Source organism: Molossus molossus, unplaced genomic scaffold (genome assembly GCF_014108415.1).
Source record: "Molossus molossus isolate mMolMol1 unplaced genomic scaffold, mMolMol1.p scaffold_m16_p_23, whole genome shotgun sequence".
NCBI lineage: Eukaryota > Metazoa > Chordata > Mammalia > Chiroptera > Molossidae > Molossus > Molossus molossus.
The window spans coordinates 12690404-12717379 of record NW_023425359.1 but is presented as its reverse complement, the minus strand read 5'-3'; the positions used below and the strand labels follow the sequence as shown (position 1 = coordinate 12717379).

The following is a 26976-nucleotide window of genomic DNA, read 5'->3' as shown; positions in this document are numbered from 1 at the left end:
ACTATTAATGTCTCCATTTTATAGTTGAGGGTCTTGTGGCTCAGAGAGGTAACTTTGTCAAGGTCACATAGCTAGTAAGTTGCAGAGTAAACCCAAGCAGTCTGTCTGGTTCCAGAGTATAACATCCTCCCCCGCCCCATCACCATTTACACCACTATCCCCTCTTCCATCCTCCCACCCCTGCACAGGGCATAAATTCCTCCCCCCCCCCCCCATCACCATTTATCCCCACTATACCCTCTTCCAACCCCCATCCCCCCACAGGGCATAAACTCTTAACCACTATTCTGTGATGATCTTGCTTTGTGTCCTGTCTCCTTGAAGCAGTGTGTTTAGCGAGAGTATTGGAGTGCCTTGCTTAAAAATGACTAAAAGCCAAACAGCTCAATTAAAAAATGGGTGAGGGTTTGAATAGACATTTCTCCAGAGGATGTATACAAATGGCCAACAAACACATGATAAGATGCTTGACATCATTAGTCATCTGGGAAATGAAAATCAAAACCACAGGGAGGTACCACTTAACATTTACCAGTATGGCTATAATAAAAATTTGAAAAAAGAAAATAAGCATTGGTGAGGATGTGGAGAAATTAGAACCCTTATACACTGCTGGTGGGAATGTAAAATGGTGCAGCCCCTGGGAAAACATTTCCTCAAAAAAATTAAACAGAATTACCATATAACTCAGTAATTTTATTCCTATGTATATACCCAGAAGAATGGAAAACTTATACTTAACAAATACTTGTACATATATGTTCATAGCAGCCCTATGCACAATAGTCAGAAGGTAGAAACAGCCCAAATGTTCATTAATGGATGAATGAGTAAAGTAGTTGTTATATCCAAACAGTGGAATATTATTCAGCCATATAAAGGAATGAAGGACTGATATGTGCTACAATGTGGATGGATCTCGAAAACATATGCTAGATGAAAGAAGCCAGACACAAAAGGTGTTACAGGTTATTTATGTGAAATATGCAAAGTAGATAAATCCACAGAGACAGAAGTTAGATTGGTGGTTGCCAGGAGTGGGGATGGGGAGCAATGCCTAATGGGTACAGGGTTCCTTCTGGGGTGATGAAAATGTTTTTGAACGAGATAAAGGTGGTGGTTACCCAGCATGGTGAATGCACTAAATGTTATGAAATTGTTCATTTTAAAATGGTTACTTTTTTATTGTCAATTTCACCTCAATAAAAATAAAATAACTAAGAGACCCCATGTCACCTGGCCTAGTTATTGCCTCAGTGGCAGCATAACATAGTCACATGCTGTATGGCAAACAGCCAGTTAGACAAACACTATCATCAGCAGACATTGCTGGCAAGTACTTGTCATGTACAGAGAAGTGACTGACATGGTTCCAGCCTCTAGGCACCTACCACCTCCAGGAATTACAAAGGAACAGGCAAAATATAAAGGCTCTGTGTTGACCGAGCAGACACTCGGTAAATAAAAGGCTCACATGCTGGGTAAGCAAAGGATAATGCGCCTTTTCACACAGTGAGTAGTGAGAAGGGAGTTGCCAACTTCCATGCATGTTCAGGCAGGGTGATGTTCTGTTTCTTCTGACTAGGGTGGCTTCAGTCATGCATACTGAAGCAAATGATTTGGGTAAGAGAAGTGCTTGTGGAGGAACTCTATACGAACCTGTGCCGTTTGTCTTCATGAATGTGAAGGGAACATACCAGTGTCGGGCGCTGTGCAGCCTGTGTCTAGAAGGTTCTTCTTCAGTACGGGTCTTTGATTCCTCAGGTTCTTTTCTCCGTTGGCCAGAAGCTTTAGATATACCCTGCATTCATGCTACAGTATCCCTGAGGAGTTGAAAGAAAATAGTTTTTTCCTTTAAAAAATAATAAAAGAAAACCTTGGCATAGAGTGAGGTGAAGCAGTTTGCTTGAAGTTAGGTAATTGGGTGTGGGTTGCAGAGGATGAACCTATGGGCCTGAATTACTTATCTCTTCAGTTCAGGTGTTCATGTGGAGATGCCTTAGCTTCTTAGGTCACTGTTGATGCAACAATACCCACAATTCCAGAATTTTCTTCAACTTAGAAGTGTTTATTTAAAAATGTGTGAATTGCCCTGACCAGTTTGGCTCAGCAGTTAGAGCATCAACTTGCGGTCCAGAGAGACCTGGATTTGGTTCCTGCTGAGGGCATGTACCTCGGTTGCAGTTTGTCCCCGGCCCTGGTTGGGTTGTGTGGGTGGCAGCCACTCGATGTGTCCCTTTCACGTTGATGTTTCTCTCTCTTTCTCTCTCCCCCTCATACTCTATCTGAACAAAAAATGGTAAAATGTCCTCAGGTAAGGATTAAAACAATAAATAAAAATTAATTAATTAATTAAAAAATATGTGAATCATCATGTTACTCAAGTGTTTCTTGACAGTCTAGTTGGACACATTTTATATATCCCTCTGTTAAGTAAATTTAATAATCAAACATAACTCACCTTCTCTCCTCCAAAGCCCCTGTTCACTTTTACCAGTTGTCAACTGACATAACCTAAAATACCTGTTTATCAATCTCAGGGGGTCTCTTCCATCAGAGATTCTTCGCCCTTTAACCCTGCACTTTGCCTCCCGCCGTCATCCTCCCCCTCACTCTTACCCCATCAACATTTTCCCTCCTTGTGTTCCTTAATACCCAGTAGAAAGGACGTCTCCTTATGCCTTCTTGATCTCGTTTCTTTTTTAATCTAGTCTTCATTATTTTGTCTTTTCTGCCTTTCAGTGTGGTTAGGCCTCTTCTATTTTAGAAAGGGAGGAAGAGAGGAAGGAAGGAAAGGAAAAGAAATTAAAAACTCCTCTATTTATGTTTGAAGAAATTCCTTCTGTCACAGTCAAAACTGTGACATTGTCTCCATTCCTTTCTCACTGGTGCATATGTCTGATGTAGCTGGTCCATAACTCAGTGGAAACTGCTCTGGTTGAAGTCACCAAAAATCTTCACTTTGCTAAATCCAGTGAGGACTCTCCTATTTGACTGTGTGACTACATGTGTGCTGTGGATGGCCCTTGGCTTCAGTGACACCATCCTCTCCTCATCTTCTTCCTACACCACCACCTGCCATATTTAAGGGCTCCTTCACCTCTTCCTTTGTTCTCCACAAACTCTCTCTGAGGGACCTCATTAGTTCTGGTAGATTCATTTACAAGCTACTTGTGGCCGATTCCCAAATTTAGTCTGTGTTTTAAATACCATTGTCGTCCCAGCAACTAGCATAGAACCTGGTACACAGCATGCATTGTCTTTGTTGAGTGAATGGATGAACTGATGGATGGATGTTTCCCTAATATCACTGGATCACTCTCCCAATGATTTAAAAAAATTATTATTGTTATTAATCACCTATTACAAGACTATAAACTTCATGTGAGCAGAGGTATTGTCAGTCTTTTTCACTGCAAGGACACTGTGCCTGGTAAATGGTAGGCACTCATTTAATATGAACAAATGAAGGCGGGGGCCCCGGAAGATCCTGGTGCTGAGAACAACTCCTCTAAGAGTCTGACTTCCTCAGTTATGTCCCCCATCCATGTGCGCCTCGCATGGACATCCTGGGAACCACTGCTTTTGAACTCAGTTTTCAACCCGGTCCAGTGCTGCTCCCACCTATGTTAAAGAAAGTGAGACTCTTTTCTGAGAAATCTTCCTTCCTTCTTCCCTTCCTTCCTTCTCTTCTTCTACCTTCTTTTTCAGCATAGAAAGAAGAAAGGATTAAAGCATAAAGAGCTCTGTCTGCTGAGGATGGGCTTGATGGAACTGGAAATGTCAGGTCTCTAGAGCTTTCCCTTACTTTGTGAGAGCAGCCTTGCTTTTCTACCATCCTACCTCAAGCCCTTCCAAAGGGACCTGTCGGGAGAAACTGCATGTTGAGCTCTCTGCACGTTTAAACTTGGTGATATGGATAAACCGACCGGCTGGGCGTGGTAGAGGAGATGCAGCGGAGAACTTGCATGGAGTCCGATTAGTGCCTTCTTCCCTAAGTATTCCTTCTGTGAGGAGGGGCTCTTCTTTAGATCTCTGAATATTTTGTCTTCCATGCTGGGATTTTCCTAGGATCTCTATTCCTGGGGTCCTATAGTGTGAATGTGACTTCCCGGCCCTTTCCAGCGCTGTAGGCTGGGCGCCATGGGCCTGATAGCATCCAGGTGTCACAAGTATTTTATTTCCATCTCTTTGTCTATTTTTTTAGTTGCATTTGTTCCTTTTATAAAGTGACAGCAGCTAAATTTATCCAGATGCCTACATGTTCTCTTTTAAAGCACATATAAGTTAATAAACATTGAACAGAGAATGCTAATCTGAATTTGTGTTTTTACTTAGAGCATTCTAATTAAACACAGGCTGGAAAAAAAAAAAAATCAACCAGACCCATATGCCTCTTGCAAAATCTGATCTTTTTCTGTCTGGTAGGCTGAGAACTGATAGCCTTTATTTCCAGTTCAGAGGGATACAGGCAAACAAAGATTACAATGACCTTATAGTGAATATACATAAGCATTTAAAATACACATATAAATTGGTTAAGGAGCAATAAAATTTTTTGATTTCCTGAAACTTAGTAGCATTATATAGACATAATATATATTGTTGAGTGAGCTGTGGTCTTACTACTTGATATGCTTAATTATTTTCAAGGTCATTTCTTTTTGGAAAATCAGGGCAAGCTGGAAAATGTCAAGCAGCCTGTAAGTATAGTATGGACTCCTATTTTCATTGTCATTTTATAGTCACATATAGTTGTGGTTTTGTCTCCAAGCTAGAACCAGTTATTGAGTATAAAAGTCACAATAATTTACAATATTAGGGACATGGCATCTATTATCTCTCCAACTATTAATGTTCCAAGGATCTTTCCAAATAAAAGAATGGCAAAAATAATTAATGTGTTCTGGGAGTATGAATATTTAAAGCATCAGGTTAACAACACAGATGAAGCTGATTAAGTGCAGCAGGTAGCTACAGTGAGATAACCGTGATTGAGGTGTACAGCTGAAAGGGTCAGGCACGTGGCCCCTAAGCCACTTAGGATATCTTTAAGCTGGAAATAATTTTTCTTGCAGAAAGTCAATATCTAGTAACATAGATCTTCAGTGTAAGTTGTAATTATACACTTAAAAATAGTCTGAGTTGTTCATTATGTAGGTATATGGTACAGTTTATCTCCTTTTATGGGAATCTTGACATACCAGTGATCTCTGTGCATCTGGGATAACACACATGTGTTATTGTGCTTGAGAGTTGGAGGAGATTCTTAGCTAAGCATCATATTAAGAAATCTGATGTCAAGATTGAGATATTTTTCTACCACCAGCAGTTAGGAAGTGCTGGCTATTTTTTTTAACGATGCCTGAAAACCACGGGCTCCTCGGCACTCTATAAATTTGGATTTAGAGGTAACACAAACAAAATTCTACTTCCTTGTAAACAGGAGATAAGAATTAAAAATGACCCAACAGCACTCACCCATTCCGTTAGTTTGAAAAGAATCAAGGTGCCTTGTGTGGCAGTGGTGTTTGCATCAGTTGACGTCAGTCTGTAGGACCCTTCTCTGGCTTCAGCCCAGGCCGTCTCTGAGGCAAATTCCAGCTGTCACTTGTGACCAGCTCTAACAGACTTCTTTTACCAGAACTCCCCCACCGCCATATGCTTATTATTAGCTTAACCGAGATCTGGTGGGTTGTCTTAGAGTCACTGAGGTAAGGATCTTCCTTCACTGAGCCAACTTGGCAATGTTGCCTCTTCAGCTGATGATCATTTCTCTCTACTGTTATTTGCTATGATGTTGTTCTTTGCCTTAGAAACATTGCTCTAGCAGATGTAGCCTTTACTTACTGTGCGTTAGTCCTTCTCTGAGATTCACCAAGGAACACTAACTAGCCTAGCCAGCCAGAGAAAATGCAGCTCCGTTCAACCTCACTCACTTGTGCTGGGAGCTCATGTTTCAGCCACAGTGTCCTCTCACCTGTTCCTGAAACTCTCCAAGCTCCTTCAGGCTGCACAGAGGCTTTTATCTGTCTTAATATTCTTCCCACACTCCCCTATCTAGCACGCACGCACACACGCATGCGCAGTTACTGGCAAACTCCTACTTCCAAAAGGAACCTACACTCATACTGGCAAACCTCCCACCCTGACCCAGACTAGGCGAGGTCCCCTAATTGAACTGTTATACTCTCCATAACACCCTGTCATTTTTTCATCATAAAGCACTTAGCACAGTTTAATATCTTAGATATTTATTCACTGGTTTAATTCCACTAGGGTAACAGTTTTGCTCACTAGTGTATTCCTAGAGCTCAGCACCATGCTTCATGTATGAAGCGCATGTTGCATACTTGTTGAATTTAAAAAGTATTAGCATTTCACAATTGGCATTTCTATTTTTGTTTTGAACGCTGCTATTGGCTTAACTGGGGAAGAGTAAAATGAGCTCTGATGGAGGCCAGAAGAGTCATGGCTACACACTGAAGGAAAACAATCAGAATTTGTGATGACATATTCCTGCCTGACAGTCATTTGAAATATACTCTTCTTGGGCAGGTCTGTATTTGATGATCTTTTTAGGCTTTGAAAGAAAAACTTGTAGGTCATACATTTATTGTGAAGAACTTATTGAGACATTACTATGTTATAGACACAGTGCGAGGCCCTGTGGATACGTCTATAATTGGAAGGCAGAGAAGTAAATGAATGATTACAATAGCGTATGATACTTGGGGGATGGGGGAACATAAAAGAGGCCATTCGAATCAGATGGGGAAGCTGGGGGAGGCTTTCTGGAGGTGTTGAAGCCTGCATTGCTTTTTGAAGTCCTCATAGATAGTTTTATGAAAGCAGGTGCAGCATGGAAGAGAGGAGAGGGAAAGGAGGGAACAGCATGTGCAAAGGTAGGGGAGAATCTAGCCAGCGAGGCACCTGGAGGAAACAAAGTAGCTCCGTCTTATTGATGCTCAGGGAGAGGGTCAAGGTGAGAGTAGAGTACAGGTAGGACCAGTCAGAAGCACCTTAATACACCATTAAATGCATTAGAAGTTTACTCTGAAAGCCACTGGGCCCCAGAGAAGAAAACAGACCTTTTCAACTACAGTGAAAATAGTCTGTCATGCTTGGCAGCCTGCAGTAGAACTTCACCAGGTGTGCCCTGGCACCTGCATTGGCATTCGCAGGTGACTGCTTTGAAGTGCTGGGGGGTTGTTGAGGAGTGAGTGGAGGGACTGCGGTTCCCTAAAGCAACTGCTAGAACACTGAGCATGCCTGGCAGCACCTTTCAGGGTGAGAGCGGCAGCAAACAGCCCCACCTCCGCCTGTCTCTGCCCTGGAGAAGAGCAGAGGAGCCCCGCCAGGCCTCGCTGGGTCCTTCTAGACTCACTTTGTCTCCTTTTCATCTTCCTGCATTTCTAAGTAATGCCTGTCCCAGGTGTGAGCACCTCCCCAGTGCCTGCCCACAAGCCACCTACAGTACCCTCACCCGCCGCAGCCTCGTCTCTCCCGTGGGGCCTTGGGACGTGCTGGGATCAGGCAGCTGGACTGTGAGGTTAGACACAGCTGCCTTCCTAGCTCCATTTCTCACTGTTCCTAGACCTCTTTATTCTCCGATTCCTCTGGAAACTCAATTACTTTTGCTTCATTATGCAGAACAGTTTAACTCGCAAACATCTTTGGGCTTGGGCCCACCTTGCAAATCCAGAGGCTCGTGAATGTTTCCCAGCACTGAAGGACTGGCAGGAGCTTTGACATCTCAGTCTTTCTATTCTCCTGCCACGGGTATCTCCCAGGGAAAAGGAGCGGCACAGAGCCTGACTGGTACACTCCTTGAAGCTTCACACCCCAAACTTCAACTGCAGAGAGACAGACATCAGTTTTGATTTTAAGAATTTTTTTTCTTCCCAGACATATTAGATAAAGAATCACATGGAAATCTCTCCATGTAGAATTCCAAATAAATGAAAATATCAGAACAGATAAGAAGTGCTTCTCATAAATGTGAGTGAACAGGACAGTAGGTAATCACCGGAATGGGTTCGGAATAGTACATTTTGTCAGCTCAGGATTCAGAAGCACGCAGTTGAAGCAGGGAATGAAGGCAGCAGAGGGGACAGTGTACACTGAGGAGTGAGATCAACCTAAGTTATACATTGGGTTTCTTCTCCTTCCTAACTCTGTGAATTTCGGTGAGACACTCACCTGAGAGTTTGCGTCCTTATTTGTAAAATAAAGGTAGTACCCACCGCATGGGGTTGTGGGAACTTTAAATGAGGTTATGTACACAAAGCATTTCTCCTGTTCACCAGATCTAGGACCCAGGGCATCCTCATACCAGGGGCTCTCATTTCACTAACTGCATCCCTGGGCTGTGCTCTTGGGGTTCCCTACATGCCTACATTGCTCGTCTTCTGTTTTGCAAGCCCAGCCTGTTGTCATCAGGGACATTGAACTTCCACTGCCCTGCCTAGGATGTTTCAGTAGACACTGGTCTTCACACGCCAATACCGTTCATACTTTCTTCTTGCTAACAGAGTTCCAGGTTTTGGGGGCTGCACGAGACCCATGCCGGTTAAAAGCACGCAGCTTTTTAAGCTGCTTAAGTAGCTGTGGGACAGTGTCCAGAGCAGGTGTAAGTTCAGGGTTGTGGGCAGGGCTTCTGGGAAAATGCTGATACCATATGATCAGACATGAAGGGACTGACTGGGCTGGCCGAGCCTTTTGCCCTGCACCAATCTCCATTCGTCTTCATCGGAATTCTCATTCACTGCTCTCCAGTAGAATAGTCCTCTGGGCGAGCATAAGGAGGGAAGCTACGCAGAAGGGGTGGCAAGGACAATTCTAAGAAGCTTGGGTCCCAATAGCATTACGGAGCCCCTCTGAGAAAAAGAACCCTTTTATTTGGTATTCTGTTGTATGCCGCTGAATTTAATTCTCACTATTATATATGTTCTTCCTCCATCACTTAAAAAGTAAATTGTATGTCTGGCTGCCTCTCATCATTTGGGATTGAGTTGAAAATGACCTTCACAAAGAGACCTTCCTGGTCATCCTACCTAGAGTAGCGCCTCCTTTCATGGTCCTGTGATGCCACTTTTGTTGTCATCACGTCATTGACATTATCTGAAATTATTTATTTGCTTCTTGGTACTGTGCATCTCGTTTTCTGTTGAATTAAGTCCCATTAGAATATATTGTTCACTCTTCTGTCTGCACAGAGACTTGTTTGATACAAAGTAGGAAGATGCTCAGCAAATATTTAAGTGCATATAAAATGTATTATTTGGATTAAAGAACAACTTTCTTGATTTAGTTAATAGTTGACTAGGGAGAGGAAAAATACGTTAAAATAAAATTCATGGTATCAGACTGATTATGTATTTATATATTTATGTGTTCTGTGCTTGTGTATCTATTTACTCAGATTAGTAATTGAGCACTTTTGTGCTAGGAATTCTAAGCATCTTCTAGCTTTTCATATTTTTCAATAATACCCTTTACTGGGTATTTCTGAAAAACAGAAGTACATTTCCTCTTTTGACTATTGTGTATTTGTGTATCTTGAAGCGTGTGCCCAAAGTGAAATTTGAGGTGTTTGGTAAACTTTCAAAGAGCTGCATGTCTGTCCCAGAAGAAAATGCTGTGTCACGTACATCTCAGGGGCTCCTTGTCCAAATGTGCTTTTTTGTGCATCAAGACACTCTTCTTCCCTGCTGAGCATTGCAAAGGATGGCAGTGCGTGGAGGAATTTCAGTGTCGGTGCATCACTCACAAACCAATGGAGCCCTTTCATTTTGCACCAGTGATGGAGAAAGTCGGGGCAATAATGAGTGTTTATGTTTAAAGTGGCAAAATTCAGGATAAGGTGTCTTCACTCAGAAGCCAGTCATACCCATGACTGTGGACCAGTGCAGGCTTTAATAATTCATCCAGAAACCTGTGCTTCCCTTGCTGGTGCTCCCCGGCTCTTTACTTATTTAGAGGTCTGTTTACCTCTCAGTTTGCACCTGCAACTGTCCATTCACTCTGCTGTGCATAACCAGTGGAGAGAAAGCCCATTAACTAGAATAATTTAAGCATCTATCTTGGTTTCTTGCAATCTTCAACCTACTGGGATCTTACTGGCAATGTATTTCTTCATAAATTGTGTCTTCCATCTGAACCACGAGTCCAGATCCTTAATGCTGTGATCAGGAGCACGTGGCACTTGAGCATTTAGAAGCCCTATAATATATGGCCTGGTTTGCACATTCTCAAAGCAGTTTCACTGGGATTGATATGGTTATACTAGCCCCTTGTGTAATTAACAACAACAAATTGTAGTAGAATACAAAAAAGGAAGTAAGATGTGTGAAAAGAAGATACAACTTATTGTTGTGGCAAGGAGAGACTATCCCTTTAGGATGGTGACAGAGGACTCCTAGGATATTAAAGTAGGCCTTTTCCATGTATCAAAGAGCACTATATTTTAAGGCCATTGGTATTTTTTTCTCTTTCTGTGAATTCTCTTTGCCCATTTCTTAGTACAATGTGGTCTTTATCCTCCTGGTTTGCAAATAGTCTTTCTATATTAATGAAATCAGTCATTTTCTATTCTGTGTTGCCATTTGTGTTTTGTTTTTATGTAATTTACCATGTAGAAATTTTAAGTTTTTCATGGTCATATCGATGTCTTTTTTTTTTTTTTTTTTTGACTCTCGGGTTTTCGTAACTTCAGAAGATCTTACCGGCTCTGAGGTTATAAAACATTTTTTTCTCATGTGAAAAAAAAGCACAACTTGAGAAGGAATGCCTGTTAGCATCTGTTTCCTGGATGATGTACACGTGGCTCAAGGACTGAGAGGCTGTCTGTGGAAAGCATGAGTTCCTAAGAAAAGGAGCTGCTGCTGCTTCTCCAGCCAGGCAGCACAGTGTGGTAAAGAGCATGGGCCCCGGGCAAGTTACTTACTGCCTCTCTGCCTGTTTTCTCCTCTGTGAGCTGGGGCTAGCCAGAGCTCCCTCGGGCACATTTCGCTGACCAGGCTCACGCACGAGCTGCAAACAGGCAAAATGTGGAAACAGACTCCATGGGTGGGGGCTGGGTGGGCACTGCAGGTAAAATCGGGACACTGTTTCAGCAGTGGCACCTGGGCAGCATTTGTCCTTTGTTTCACACCATCTGACTCCTCAGGTTTGCTGAGAGAAGCGAAAATCCCCTGCTGTTCCAAACAGATGTAAGGCAGAGGCTTGAGCTTTGCATGGTCTGCCTATGAGCATTTCATCTTTGCTCTCATGTCCCCTATGGTTCCATTCTCTGTAAACCGGTGACCCAAACCAGAACCCGAGTCGTACCACTTTGTGCCACCTGCTTCCATCATCCAATCAGCCATCAGATCTGGTTTGTTCTCCCTTTTTAGAGGAGCTAATTTTTACTGGATCTCCAAATTCAGCTCAAACAGGACCGTGTTTTATGGCTCTTACTTTCCCAGTCTGATTTTCTGGTACCCCTTTTCTTTGCTCCCCCAAACATCTCATGAATATTCTAGAAAACAGAGCACTATCTTGTAAACATAAATTCTGTTTTCTCCATTAGACTCTGAGCTCCTTTGGGTAGAGATTGGATCTTATTTGACTTTATGTACGAACTCTTGGCACAGTGCCTCGCAGGTGTTTAATATTTATTGAAGGAATCAAAGAAATAGGTCTTTGTAAGTTAACCTTGAGTCACAACCATGAAATAGAACTTATTTGCGTAGGAAGATATGTTCTCAACTCCCAAATAACTTAGAGTTACAGGCCTTAGAGTATTAGCAAATGGAATTTTAAAAGTTCCTTTGTTAAGTTTAGAATCTAAACTTTTAAAAAATTTTAATTTCATGTAGTGGTGAATTGCTTGTCCTGTGCCCTCAACAACATTCTAGTGGCCAGATTTTTCCAAGTCTTTTTCATGTTGTTGTTTTATTTTGTTTCACTGTTTTGTTATCCTTTTCTCAGATTTCTGAGTCAAGGGGTCATCAGTAGACTATTTCTACTGGATTGCTGTTTTTAAACAAGAAAATGGAGGGATGGAAAGGGATGAAAATTTTCTGCCCTTTTTTTTTTAATGTCCTCGAAGAATTGACATTTGCAGTGGAGAAAAAGGAAAAATCAAGTCATAATCTTTTCTTTTTTAAAATAATACCAGACTCATTGCCAGAAGTATTACTACTACTGTTGTTGTTGTTATTCTGTTATTAAATTTCTAATTCCTTTCAACCTCTTCATGGGATGCGTGACTTGGTTAGGCCAAAAGAGCTTGGGAGTGAAGAAAACGAATGTATTCATTAGTTCACCGTTGTCATTCACCAGTTATCTGTAGAAACAGTCAAGCGAGCGCTTTCTTCGCGCTATTTCTTGTCGCACAGTGTGTGGAGCGAAGTTCAGGAAGACTTCCTGTATGATGACTGTGGCTCAGGATTCCTGTACTCTTCAAAATCATTGAAGACCCAAAGGTCCATTTTTATATCGATTGAATCTATTGATCTTTACCATGTTACCATTAAAATGAAGAAAGTTAAAGTAGTTATTAATTCATTTAAAATACATCCACTAAATTTTAATATAAATATTTTTATGAAAAATAACTTTTCAAAAACAATAAAAATTAGTGAGAAATGAGGCACTGTTTTATAGTTTGGCAAGTCTCTTTAATGTTGGAGTAATAGTAACTGAGTTCTTAAATCTGCTTTTACAGTTAGTCTCTTGTGATGTCAAGTAACATGTAGCCTCTGGAAACTTCTCTGTCCACTCATGGGATGATGAGAGAGAGAAAGACAAAAAAATGTTTGTGTTATGAAAGTTATTACATCTCAGTTCTTCCAAAAGGGTCTTTGAGAGCTGCTTTGAGAACTTCTGGTATACACAGTAATGTTTTCCAAATAAATCAATAACAGTACTGCATGTGTATTGCAGGGTAATTTATCTCTTTGGTGAAACACTCTAAGAATATAGCCTAATCATCAAAATAACTCTGCTTTCATCGAAAAGCCTTCATTGAGGAGGTATATATACTCAAATACAATTGTTAATCTGTTCTTTAGACTGAAATTACATGGAATTAAATGAGAATAAGCCCCACTCTTTGCCTAAAGCATAGTAAATGGATAGAAATATTGATTGTCTTCCTCATCTCCCTACTTTTCTCATAATAAGCTTCTAGCCTGAAGTTAGGCATTCTGAAGGCACATCACTCTTGCTCTCCCAGATTACATGATTTTAGTATGAAAATAGTAACAAAATGGCATGTTCTATCTCCACAAACACAGTTGTAAGTTCCTCCAAGTCATTTCTGAGTCCCTGATGTTGTCCTGTTGAGTACATGGCTGCCCCCAGGATGTGCTCACACTCGTCCTTCCACTTCTCTGGCATCATCACCCAGTGGTCCAGGTGCAGGGCATCCTCAGTTGCCTTTTCTCCGTTCACGGTGGGGGCTGCCTGCTGGGAGCCTCTCCCATTCCATCTCCCAGCCTCTCTGGTTTTCTGCTCCAGCAGCCATTAGGCTGATCCTTCACCTCAGGTGAATATATTTTGCTTTGTAAGTTCCAGAGGAAGTAGTGCTGTCTTGTGTTCACAGAAACAGTGATTTTAGTAAAGCACTTACTTCTTTGTTAGTAGTTTCACTGCCCACATCAGAGGATGCTGACCTCAGCACTGGGAGTCGGGGTGATTGACCTGAAACTTGCCTCTCCCCTTCATTCCTCCATCGTCTCTTGACCAACTTTGTAAGCATCTACTTCTTCCCTTATGATGACTACTTTTTCTGGAAGATCCCACAGGAAGATTGTTGGAGGTCTTCCACTAGAATGCCAAACATGCCTAGATGTGTCTCCGTCCCTGGGTATACACAGCGTAGTCTCATACGGTACCTCCGCGTGGCATTGAAAATGCTTCCAGGGTTGAAATGGACCTTAAAGATAATTTTTATTAACTAACCAGGTATTTGCCTATCTAATTAAATGATGTTTGAACCCATTTACAAGTAGAATGGGGATTATAGGAGAAAGATGAACAAATGATTATTTATTGAGTGTCTACTGAATGCTAGACCCTAACCAGGTCCTTTTTAAGTCTTATTTTATATTTTCATTCTTCTAGTATTCATTCAAGGCAGGTTTATTATCTCCATTTCACAGATGGGAAAACTGAAGGTCAGAAGTTAGTTACTTGTTCATTGCTCTACATTTAATAAGTAGCAGAGCCAGAATTTCCCACTGCTTGGCCTCAAACCCCATACTTTTCCTGCTTTGTCATAAAGACTTACTACCTAATAGAAACTCCATTCTGCATGTAGAAAGACATGGAATGTGGGGATATTATGGGGCTATTTTTTCTCCTCAAAGTATATTTTATGAATAATAACTTCTATAGACGATCATTTCAACCTGGAGTCAAGCTTCTAAATAAGACTTCCTCCTCTGATGTCTTTTAGAATGGTAAACTGTGGGCATTAGTTTTTTTAATTTTTTTAATCTTTGTTTATGTGGCAAGGCTCTAAATGGGGGAATATACCACTGGGTTATAACACCATGCTAATGGGGACAGGGTGCTTGGGTTCTGTCTGTCTGTGGCCTCTTCCCTGTGTCTCCACCTCTACTGTCTTTCATGGTTGGACAGAAAGTCTCAGTCAGTCCCTTTCATGGCTACAAGGGAGAAATCTTTGGTTTGGGTTCCAGTTTTTTCTCATGGTTTATTCTTATATTTTATGCATACACAAACATTAGTATGTCCAGATTAGCAATATAATAATAAATCATTTTAATCAATAGATGTAAAACAGGCTTCATCATACCTTCTTACTAGACCTACTTACAAGATAGGGGGGTCTGTTTCATCTTTTTCGGGGAGGGGGGGACTCAGAACAACAGCATTAGTGGACTGGAGACAGTAAGATGATAATGGAAGGACATAGGAAATGACAAACTAGGTAGTTGTTCCCTAATTACAAAGGCTCAATTACCAATTTACTCATTCATTTAATAGTCACATTCGATTTGAAATTTATGCTATATTCTGTTATACATTTTGGGTATACAAGATTTTGACTAATTGATGTTCTATACTCTAGACTGCATTTTTGGTGAGGTTGGTTGTAGGGGTTGTCAAACATGACATAATCATTTATGATAGCTGGGGCAAGATTTTGGAATAATTGGGAATGAATGGTTTTAATCACAAATCTGTAAAAAGATGAATTGAACTCTTCTTCCAAATTTAATTATAACTAGTGCTGTGCTCTTGCTGAAATTAAAGCTGGACCTGAGATTGCTGACTTACTCTTTTTGTTGAAATAATATGTTCAGCATGAGTGAGTTATAGTAAAACACACACATACACAGAAACCCTCAAAATAGGTAAAATGCAATTAACTTTGCTTTATCATTGTCATTAGTATTAATGTATAAGCCTGATGTGTCAAGACTGTGAGAACCTAATAACCAAGGAATGTGATATATTTTGAGAAAGACGGGAATATTACTATAGGTGTCCTATCTGTTACACTTTTTTTGGGGTAACATTTATTTCATTGGGTGTTAGGTTGTTTGTGGAAGAAAAGATTTTGATGTTTTCTTCTGAGACTTAAAAGATACAACATTTGTGTTACATATTTATATTTCAGCTAAAGTTACTATGGTGTTTTCTTTTTTAGAATCAACCCCAGTGAAGTGAATTTCTTTTTCTATAGCTGTGGATGCAAAAGATCAGATGGGTTAAATGGGCTTTCTTAGATACAGAAATAAATGGTTGATTCAGATAAAAAAATACAGAGAATCATCAATTTCTTAGGGCCTGGGTTAAATGGTAGACAGAGAAATGTTTGGGTGAAATTGTACGCAGAGGCATTATCTTTGCATTATCAGGAAGCTTCATATCTTACAGGTGATACTTTCAAAGATGGTCCTTTCACTATCAACCTCTATTTTTATTCAGGATTGAAGTTAATTTTAATGTTTTGTCTACTTGGTGCATTTTGGATTTTGTCTGATGTAGCAGAAAAATTCCTAAACAGAATCATTTTAAAAACATGACTACATTGGATTAAGGCAGTAAACACATTGCTCATCTCAATAATGCTTCCAGCTTTTCTTTGAATTTCTTAAAATAATAAAAGCTTTTCTCTATCTGCCTCATTATTTTTAATTCATTCTGTTAGAGAATAGGTTTAATCCCTTTGTTGGTGAAAGTAGTTAAAATTTTCCTTCTGAAAGGCAAAAAAATTCACTTTCTCTAATTTGATACCTTTATGGTATAGTGAAACATCTCAGTGAAGTTGCGTAGAGGTCACGAAGAGAGAGGGGTGTGGCGTGGTCTGGCAGTGGATGGAGGAGATTCAGTGACATTGACAGGACTCCCGAATTCTAACCCAGCTCTGCTCTTCATTAACTCTGTGTTTTGGACAAGATGTCACTTTATGTCTCTGAGTCCCAGTTTCTTCATATAGAAAATAAGGGCTTCGATTTAGATCTCCAAGGTTCTTTTTAGTAGTAATTATTTTTATCATTTAATCAAATGCAGCAGGAGGTATTGTTTAAATTACAGAAACACTTCTCAAAAGAGGTGTCTCTACTCCTTGGCTCCATTCCTGTCCTCCTGGTTTTCCTTAAACTCCTTGCATCGCCCTTCCGTCCCCAGCAGTCTGCTCAGACTCCCTCTCAAGGTAACCACACTGCTAGACCCAGGGCATTTGTCCTAGGACCGCCTTGGGGTGCAGTTTTTTTGTTAACCACCTGAGGGCACTAGACCAGGCCTTCCAGTGCCCTTGGCTGGTTAGGTGGTGCAAGAACTCTCACAGCTTCCCTCCAATGGCTCAGCTGTGATAAATACATTATTACTTTACTTATTACACAGGTAAAGGGCTGATCCCTGGTGGGGCTCTAGGAATGGGAAGTGTGCATTTAATTTTAGGTATCACAAAGTAACCTTTGCTTTGAGACAATCTGTGTAACATGCCTAGTGCTGAGCTTGTACCTGTCAGATTTTTCTCTATCTTCTCTTCTTTCCTCCATCATCCCTGTGCCCTTTGGTCTTGGCCTCTAAGTCATAGCATGGAATTATAACCACAGAGCACGTCCTGATTCACACTGCTTTCAACACGTAATAGAGGTATATTCTTCAGGAGGCTGTTTTTCAGCTTTTCTCTCCTGTCTCTCACTAAATGAGAGCTGCCCCTCTGGCTGTACCTGCAGTTCCTGATGTGAACCCTCTGAGGCACTTGGCCTTTCTCCAATAAATCATCGGAGCTGCGGCTATTCCTGAAGGCGTCTTTCCGCGGCCTGGGAAATTGAAAGAGCAGGATCCCCTCCTTTCCCTTAGGATTTGCCGAGCAAAGTTTGTTTACAGTGGAAATGTGCTCTGCTGCTCCAGTTTCCCCCTGATCAGCGAACAGATGGGTTCAGGTGGAAGCAAATGGGACATTGCAAATACATCAGGCACCTCTGCCACCAAGGACTAAGTAAGGGGAAGCTAATCATTCTTGAACAGATTGTTCTCTGCTGAGCACCGCCGTCTTGGTGTGCAGATTAACAAGAAAACAGCCTGAGTCTAGCTCCAGAAGCCACCCAGAACCATTGGTGGGCTCACTGTCCACTGGCTTCAGGGAATGGATGGACAGTACTGTCAGCCTTCCCTGGATGAGGAGCAGGAAGAGCCTCTGTCAGTCAGTCATGCTTTACTGTGCCTCAAGCCCACGTGCTGGGCATCCTAAGAAGTCATTTGTATTTCAGGTCTCTTCCTTCGTTGCGGAAGAAGCCTTGCCCTTTATTTAAAAAGGTTGACATTGGTGGGGGAAGACAAGGGTTTGTTTGGATGGGGATTCTTTCTTAAGCCATTTCCCTTCCCCTGCAGAGTCCTGCTCCACTGAGTTCAGTCCAGAAGCATTTTCCCTCTTTTTGGTGCATTTTTACCTCATCTTGAATCTGGGTACGCAAATGGCCTGAGCTGCTGCATGTCTCTGGGAATTTTGGTTTTAAGAAAAGGTTGGATGTGAGGTCATGTAAGCAGTTTCATGACCTGTATTCTTGTGTTCTAAAAAGCTCCATGTTGCCCTGGCCGGTTTGGATCAGCGGTTAGAGCGTCGGCCTGTGGTCCGGAGAGACCCGGGTTCGGTTCCCGCTAAAGGCATGTACTTCGGTTGCGGTTTGTCCCGGAGAGACCCGGGTTCGGTTCCCGCTAAAGGCACGTACTTCGGTTGCGGTTTGTCCCCGGCCCTGGTTGGTCGTGCGGGTGGCAGCCACTCGATGTGTCCCTTCACGTCGATGTTTCTCGCTCTCTCCCTTCCTCTCTCTCCCTCCCACTCTATCTGTACAAAAAATGGAAAAATGTCCTCGGGTGAGGATATAAAAAAAAAAAAAAAAGCTCCATGTTTATTCACTTTCCTGGTCCAACTGTCATAGCACTTCCTGCCCTGATATTTCTCTGACCCAATCCCACCACGTCCTTTCTTGTAATGTCCGGGGTCTTGTCTGTTTCTCCAAGATAAGTAAGCTTCCTCAGGCCAGGGATACTCTCTGTCTTGTTCATTATTATATCTTCAACAACTAGCCCTGTGATTAGCACACTGTAAATACTCTAAGTATTTTTAATGAAGAAGGCTTGAGCCTGGGTGAAGAGTCATTAATAGCATAAGAGGTGAATATGAGCTTTGAAGTCGGATAGACCTGGGATAGATTCTCGCTGTCTCCCTAACAGCCTTTAATCTTCCTAAGCCTTGGTTTCTCATCTGTAGCAGATAGGGTCTTGTGCTGTAAGGACTAGATAACAACAGTTGACGTACACTGAGTACTTACTATGTCCCAGGCACTGCGCAAAGAAGTGCGCAAGGGTTGCTTCATTCAACCCTCTTGATGTCATTGAGGTGAGTGCTGTTACTATGACCTGCTTTTTTCAGATAAGAAAGTCAAGCCTTTAAGAAGTTTAAACCATTTACCCAATGGCACACAGCTAGGCAGTGGCTGAGCTAGGAGTTAACACTCAGTCATCTCACTTGAGTGCCTGTGCTGTTTAGCTTGTGGGTTCCTTGACGGCAGGAATATTTAGTAGTAATACAGCAGTTATTCAATGACCACACTTTGATCATTAGAACTGATGAAGGGCAGGAACCGCACTTGAAAAATTGTCTTTAATCCAGTACAGGTACACTGCCTTCTAATTGGCTAAGCACTTGCAGAAAATTATTTAATCCCAACAACTCAGTGAGTATTTTTAGCCCAAATTAATATATAATGATTGTGAGAATAAGTTGCTATTTGTTGAGCAGCTACTCAGTTGCTAAGCACTTTACGTACTGATTTTCGTGACAACCTTGTGAGTTTGGTGTTAATATTCTGCCTTCATTTAAAAAATAACCTGAGGCTCAGAGAGGTTCCTGAAATTGATCAAGGTCATGTTGTAGCTACAATGGCAGACAGAGCTCAGATAGAAACTGAGATCTGATTCCCAGGCCCATGTTCTTTCCACTATACACAGTTATTAAAACAGGACCCTGACTGAAGAGTCCAGGCACTATGACTGTTTGATGCTTTCTCAATGAAACCATCATAATATTGGTGAACTGTAAAGCGAAACGAACCTGCTGCCTAGAGTAACTTAGTCCAGTTCCTAAGAGATGTGTGTGGATAAAAATATGGTGATTGAGAATGGCGTCACATTACTAATAATTCTTTTATTGACATTTCTATTTGAAAAACTTACTTCCATGGAGCCTGAAATTTTATAAAAGGAGTGAACCTACCTAAAATTATTTGGTGATTTTCCATGGGTGGTGTTTCCAAAGAGAGAATATTCATACGACTCTCAGGCTTCACACATCCACTCAACCACAGACCCACACTTCCCTGACTCCAGTGACCAGAATAAAAATTGTGTTCTAGAGACGGATTCCAAACTCTTTTCAGCAGATTAAGTATATATTTTTATCTTAAGGCCAGGAAAAGAATATTAGGCTATAACCACATTTCCCATTATGGTTTTAAGAAGCAGTTGCTCCCTCTTTAAATAGATTTGATGGACTGGTGGAAGTCTGGAAATACTTTCTATGACACCCACTCAGAGTCACTATGTACTGTTACGTGATGCTTAGGTGCTGTGGGGGCCAAGTTGACTCTTTGAGAGTTCAGTGCTCCCCGGGTACCTGCTTCTTGCTTTTGGAACTAGCCATGTGTGTACACACGAGGAGGAACTCCGTCCCTGGTCCTCAGGGGAGTGGGGGCAACAGAGTGACTGTGTCTAAATGTTTCCTTTGTTTTTCTCCAGTCTCTCTGTGGCTTCCTCTGTAAGTCCTTGGTAACAAGGCTTCTCTTCAGCTGGTCTTCAGTTGGTTGTTCAGGACAATTGTTCTTTCATTTAGTTATCGATTCCAGTTTGGTCCTGGGAAGAGCGAGTGGAGCGTCCGCCTACTCCGCCACCAGCTTGGCTCTGCTGAGCCTCTTCTGTCAGTTTTCCGAGGGTCTTGTCTCTGAAGGTCGTTAGTTATGCACAGTGCGCTTTGATGGATAGGTCTTCGAAATGGTTCCAATGAAAAAGGATGGATAGATTGCCAGTCAGTGTCAGCTAATAAATGACCATAGCTCCTGTCATTAACAATGACTCTGACTAGAGAAAAGAAGAAAAAGATAAAAGCAGATTCTTGAATTTTGTTGATAGGGAGGGTATATTACTCTGTCAATTCTTATATAATTAGAAGAACAAAACAGCAGCTTCCCATTAGGTATTTGAAATAGGAAGTCTGTTATTACTTTCTTCTGAGGTATAATTAATCAATTTTAGCTGCAGCATTTTGGATGTTATGGTGAAATTGAGTTTTATTAAAAACTATAGTTTAATAATAACTGCTTAATCAAACTGACCCTATTGTAAACCTAAAAATGAGCCTCATATACTAAAAACTCATTATTTCTTTAATGATGCCCAGAGAAGAAATTGAATCGAGAAGGGTTGGAAGCGTAAGGCTGGCTGCCTCCTACACTTTGCTGTATCCGAGGGGAACGTCGCAGCCCTCAGGCTTCCATCGAGCAGCGCCAGGGATGTGGCAGCAGTAGCCTCTCACATCTTCAGTAATTCTGGGAGGGCGCATCTATCACCACTTGTCAGCTTGGCAGGAGGCTGTCGATCCAGGAGCCTTGTGCGGAGAGCCTTGCTGGGCTGAAGTTAAGTAGCTTAGAAGCACAGTCAGGGAATGGAAAAGAAAATCTCTAGTTTTTCTTCCAGCTAAAATTATAAATCTTTCAGGAGCTTCTAGAAGCAGTTTATTAACCATGCTGCTGGTCTGTGAGGAAGAAAATGCCTGACTGGAAAGTGCAAAAAAACTTTGGGGACGTTACCTTTTCTGCATTAAATCCACATTCCAGCATCTTACCCTAGTGCCCTTCTGTGGGGTTCTGTGGTTGGATATTCCTCTAGACATACAGATAAATGATGTTGACTTACTAAAGGGGGGGGGGGTCTAGGACACCTTTCAGAAGTACAGTGGCTGGGGGAAGTTCTTAGAGGGTCCCGATAATAAATTAGCAAAATCTCGAGAATTTAGACTTTACTAATATGACATTTATGCTGATTCACATAGGGCTGCTTTGACGTTTTCTCTTTTAAAATGTATTATAAAGGGATCTTGGGATGCCGTTATATAACCAAGACTGCAAGGAGACTGTTTAAGCATACTGAGTAAGAAAGAGCTGTTCTTAAGCCTTTGGGATGGTGTATTTCCTATGATAACAGTCCCCGTCCTTCAAGCAGGTCCAGAGTCCCTCTCCACTGTTAGTCTAGTTTAAGAGTGTATGTGTGTATTAAATGTACTATAATCTAGGCTTCCTGTTTTGCCTGGTAACACACATTAGCAAGAGGTTTTTGTAGTTCATGGTAGCATTGTGTGTTCCAGTTGCTGTTCCCTCACGTATTAGCTGTGTGCAACCCTGGGAGATGCAGTTTCCTCTGAACCTTTCTGAGATTTTGTTTTCCCGGAAGAGTCTCCAGCTTCAGGAAAAGCCTAGCAGTTGTGTGGATAGGTCACCTCAGGCTTTCCTGCTTGGGTAGCACCTGGTGGCCCCTCTGTACTGTCACAAGTTACACAAGACAGTCACTACTGAAGTTAAAGATGATCCTGAGTTGACAAGGAAGGTGCTCTCCACCCTGGTAAGTCCAGGCACCATGAGGGTAATTTAAAGAGTGTTTTCTTCCAAGTGGTTGGAAAAAAAAAATTTTTTTTTTTTTTAAATGATGCTTAAAAGTATAAGCTTTAGTGAACAGAAGATAATCCACAGTGGAACAGTTTATTCACTGAAGATGCTGGACACGTCATCACTGTCACCATGTCTCAGTTCTCTGTGTCACACTTGCAGTCGCTGCTCGTGGGATGACTACGGTGCAGTACTGATAATAACAACTAACATTTATCAAGCTGATAGCGTTGCTAGAAAACGTGGTAAGTCTCTTTCATGGGTTATATTCTTTCTTAGTCTCACACCAGTTGGGAAGATGCATACCATTAATACTTGTCCAGATGCGGCTTAGAGAAGAGTTTCTCACCCAAGCTGATACGTATCACAAGCAGTGGAGCTGGGAGGTGAGGTCAAGGCTCTCAATCCCCAGAACCCACCCTCATACCTGTTGCCCAAGCATTTCAGGAAGAATTTGACCCTTGTTCCTCATCGGCCATTGTTGGCATATCTTCTTATTTTGTGTGTGTGTGTGTGTGTGTGTGTGTGTGTATTCTCTATTCATCCTCTTTAAAAGAAATCTTGGCTTTAGATATTATCCTTATGTAATTAAGGAATGATTTACCCATTCTTATATTTTATTTGTCTCTGATCAACCAATGAAGAATAAAAAAGCTATCAGGGCTTAATGAAAGGGAGAGCTTCTTCCCTGAGTAATGCATATAGGCAGTACTTGCATGTCTTTGTGAGCTGTCCCCGTGGTGTAGTTAAAAACCTAGATTAGCTACTCTTCCCTTTCCAGCAAGATTCCTGGATGCCTCTCCCCTCAGGTGTGCTGAAAATTTCAAATTTTTTTGAACATCAGCTTGGACAAAACACAGGGAAATTTGCCTAGATTTAAGGTCTTCTATAATCCACCATTGTTAACCAATGCAGATTTTTGATGCAACATTGGTACAGAACAAGAATTTGAATTTAAAGGCATAGATGGGTACTTATAGAATCAGAATTTACTGTTTTTGTTTAACAAATATGTTTCTATGACATGCGGTTTGATTGTTTTGCTATCAGTGGTCAAGGGGAATTACTAGAAAAGGAGAAATGGGGTGCAGAGTACTGCCAAGTCCTGCCAGTTCCTTTTCTTATGTATAGGGAGTTGGCAGGTGAAAAACAAGAGCATGTTTTAAAGCCCCTATAGTAGAGTCTTGAAAATACTCATTGACGTTATGAAAAATTATCTAATTAAGAATGTTTTAGGTAAGTTTGAGGTACACAGAGTTCTGATTCTGTTTTTCTGTGTGATCTTGAGTCAATCTCCTAGGTATTAAAATATTCATTTTAGCCTCCTGCTTTTGTTAAAAGTGGTTTTTAAATATTTTTTTTTTGTTCCTTTGGGAAAGATTCTTTATAAACATAACTTTAAAAGGTTAATTTGAGGTCTGTGGTCTATGAAAAATTAAATTGTCCCAGAAAGTTTAATCAGATATTAATATAACACCCAAATCAGTCCTTCAAACCTGCTGCGAGTGTGACATTACTCCTTATTGATTAGAACATGTTATTTTTGCTGCTCATGAATTATGGATGGCAGATCCCCCCAGGGTGTTCAGGCATTGTGAAGGGAGAAGATAAAACCTCTCCCTCTGAATGGCTCAGGCTGGGAGCTTGGTGGCTGATGTGCCAGCCGAGGTCACCCCCCCTGGGTCCCTGCTGTCTCAATCCTGAGAAGTCCTGGGTTGGTGAGAGGAGATACAGAAGGGATTAGATTGTGTCCAGCAAACTTGATGAAACTGAACACTTTAGGAAGGACTTTTCACATGTCTGTAGATGGCATTTCAAAGGAATTCAGGTACTCTAGGAAAGATTTAAACATTAAAAAAAAATTAAAAAAAAAAAAGAGTTGATAGGACAAGGTGAACTGCCCAGAACACATTTTTGTATGTATTTTAGTTTGGGCTTTGTTTTGTTGTTTTAATTCCAGATGCTAAATATCGTTAAAACAATTGTTTGAATATTAACACTTCTAAAGCAGTGTGTGAGTGTGTGCTGGTCCTCAGAGTGCAGCACCCGGGGGCAGAGAGGAGATGCTGCAGTTGAGAACTGTATACCACGTCTGTCCTAGCTGTACATCCAGTCTCTCGGGCCATATTCACAGAATGGGGGAAATGCGTACAACTCACATGCCATTTTTGTTTAGCTTGATTTCATTAACTTGAGGAATATCTTTAAAAATAAAGGTACTTTGCATTTTTAAAAGATTAGCGAGAGAAAAAGAATGTGTATGTGTGTCGAGGGGTGAGTTGGTAATACCACATGAGATTTTTTTCCCTAAAATTCAGCATAATAATAATATATGATAATAATACATTTGGAGATTTTCTTATTTTAAAATATGCTACCAGATACCAAATAACAATCACCAAACCTAACAGCAGAATTATATACAAAATGTAATGGAGGTACATTCTTAGTTGATCTTAAAATGGGGGGAAAAAAACCCCAACCAAATTTATAACCCACTATTTCCATCCCTCAGCACCTGCAGAAAAAGATCTGTGCTCTCTTGAACAGAACTTCAGTTTCAGTGGCTTAGAGGAAAAATCAGTTATGATCCAAATGGACGATTGGCTGTGCCTCATCTACTTCCACTGTCTTTTGTTCTGGCCACTATATTTAACTTGTTATGATATCCAAAGGGGGAGAAAAAAGCTCAAACTTTTATAATTGGGAAACTAAGTAATACTTTAAAAAACTTAATGAACCTTAAAAATTGCTACTTACCAAGTGAAAGTAAAAATACTACATCAGGTAGGCCGAAAAATTGTCTTGATGATTTCAGAGTTTAGCAGCATTTCTGTGGTAAATAACCATCTTCTACTCTGCTGTGTACAAAGTTCCATATAGGCACTTTGGGGAGACATAAAAAAGCAGAAATACATACTAAGATTAAAGCATGTTAATTTTATGGGCTGGAGGGAGGGATAATGATGAGTGACTACTGATAAGTACAAGAGTTTCTTTTTGGGAGTGATGAAAATGTTCTGGAATTAAGTAGTGGTGATGGTCACACAACTTTGTGAATATACTAAAAACCACTGCATTATATGCCTTAAAAGTATGAATATTATGGTACGTGAGTTGTATCTCAATTTCTTAAAAGATCACTGAATTCCAAAATTTTAGGTATCATGTACATATCTATATGTGTGTTGTGTAGTAAAAAACTGGCTTAGCTTGTAGTCCCTGTTGTAAGACTTCTGTTTCTGCTACTTTACCTACTGCTTCCCAGTTCATCTTCCTTAGTCACTTATTTCATAGTGGTGGAATCTTTCAGTGAGCTCGCCTTGATTTTAGGCAGACGTGCATGGAGTGCTCAGGGCTGCCTTTACCCTTCTTCAGAGCTCCAGCCTGCCTTTCATCTACCTCATTCATTTACAGGCTCATTCATTCACATACTTCATTATATTTTTGTTCAGTGGTTCTTCTTTTGTTTGGTTGGTTCATTTTTTCATTCATTCACTGCCTCCCTCCCACCCTCCCTCCCTGCCTCCCTCAATAAACTGTATGCCTTATTTTAAAATTGGTCCCTGGATGTATGTTCACTCTGTATGTGCAACGCCTGGGCTCTTTTTCTTCCCATCTTCTTCCTCTAACTCCTAAATATTCTCAAGGTCCTGCTTACCTCCCACCTCTTCTGGGCAACTTTTCTTGGCCATCGCATAACCAGTATTTCCTCTCTATAAGTGCTCAGTAAATACCACAAGAAAAATGTACTCAGGGCAGAAATGGAGGCAATAGGAGAATCATGTGTCCTGAGTCTCTCTGGACTCCTCCATGAGGTGTCTAAAATGTCTACCTATCAACCTCCAGATCTGAGCGTGAGGGAGCTATACTTTTGGAATCGATAATGGATATCAAACTGAAAAGTGAAGAGCTACTCCTCTCATGGATAGCTAGTTTTTTGTGCTATTGCAGGATAGTAATTATAAATCAAGGACGTTCTGACTGAACTTTAAACTTTATGTATATGGTTGTTACTTCTAGTCTATTGGAACTATGTTGAGATGGTAATTTGGAAACATGCGCAACTCCTCACATGTTTCGGAGGTTTCAGGATATGAGTGATGGACAAACCAGTACCAGTGACTCTTATCTAACTTGAAAAGTATTACTATCAGTGGGCACTGTTAGATGTGAGAACCTTTTCTTTTTTCTCATCCAGTTCTCTCTCCTATATGAATAAGTGAACAAAAATGATTTGAGGAAACCTTTACATTTAATGATGCATTATATAATCCTAGAGGCCTTTAAAAAACATAACGAAAAATGTATTTGATCAATGGCCAGATTGGAGTTTGAACTAGATGATTCCTAGTAATTCCTACTAATTGTATGACCTTATTTGCTTCTCTTGTATTTAAAATTTTATTTTGGCTTAAACATGAACGTAATTTGTTTCTCTACATATATTTTTTATATGTAGGTGTGTATTTTTGTGACAATTGTCACCTTTACTGTAATTAAGAAACTTTAGGGTGATTGATATTGGGGTCACTTATTGTCTCTGTATTGTAAGAAAGTTTATGCTCTTTGCCCAATTACTTCTATGTTTATTAGCATTGACTTGTCATTAAATGACTCAAGGAATGTGATACTTCTGTGGAAGAATTTGACACATGTCCATAAGATGGCTATTTTATTTATGACCCTCCATGATTGTAGAGCATACTGAAGCTGTCCAAATTGGAATAGTTTCCAAAAGTTCAAATTATAGGATTTAATCAGGTCATGCAGTATTAATTAATCAAAAACT

The 26976-nt window shown here is 40.9% G+C and overlaps 1 protein-coding gene across 5 annotated transcripts in view; it reads left to right on the top strand.

Annotated features, from left to right (window-relative positions):
* SMYD3 (SET and MYND domain containing 3) overlaps window positions 1–26976 on the top strand; it is a 552423-nt gene that overhangs the window by 246110 nt on the left and 279337 nt on the right. The window contains exon 1 of one of the 5 annotated variants that reach the window (XM_036277714.1): window positions 22241–22429. The exons of the other annotated variants lie outside the window; for them this stretch is intronic. The gene's annotated coding sequence lies outside the window, so the exon portion shown is untranslated. Of the gene's footprint in view, window positions 1–22240; window positions 22430–26976 lie in introns of those variants that run through there. 5 annotated transcript variants of the gene reach the window in all.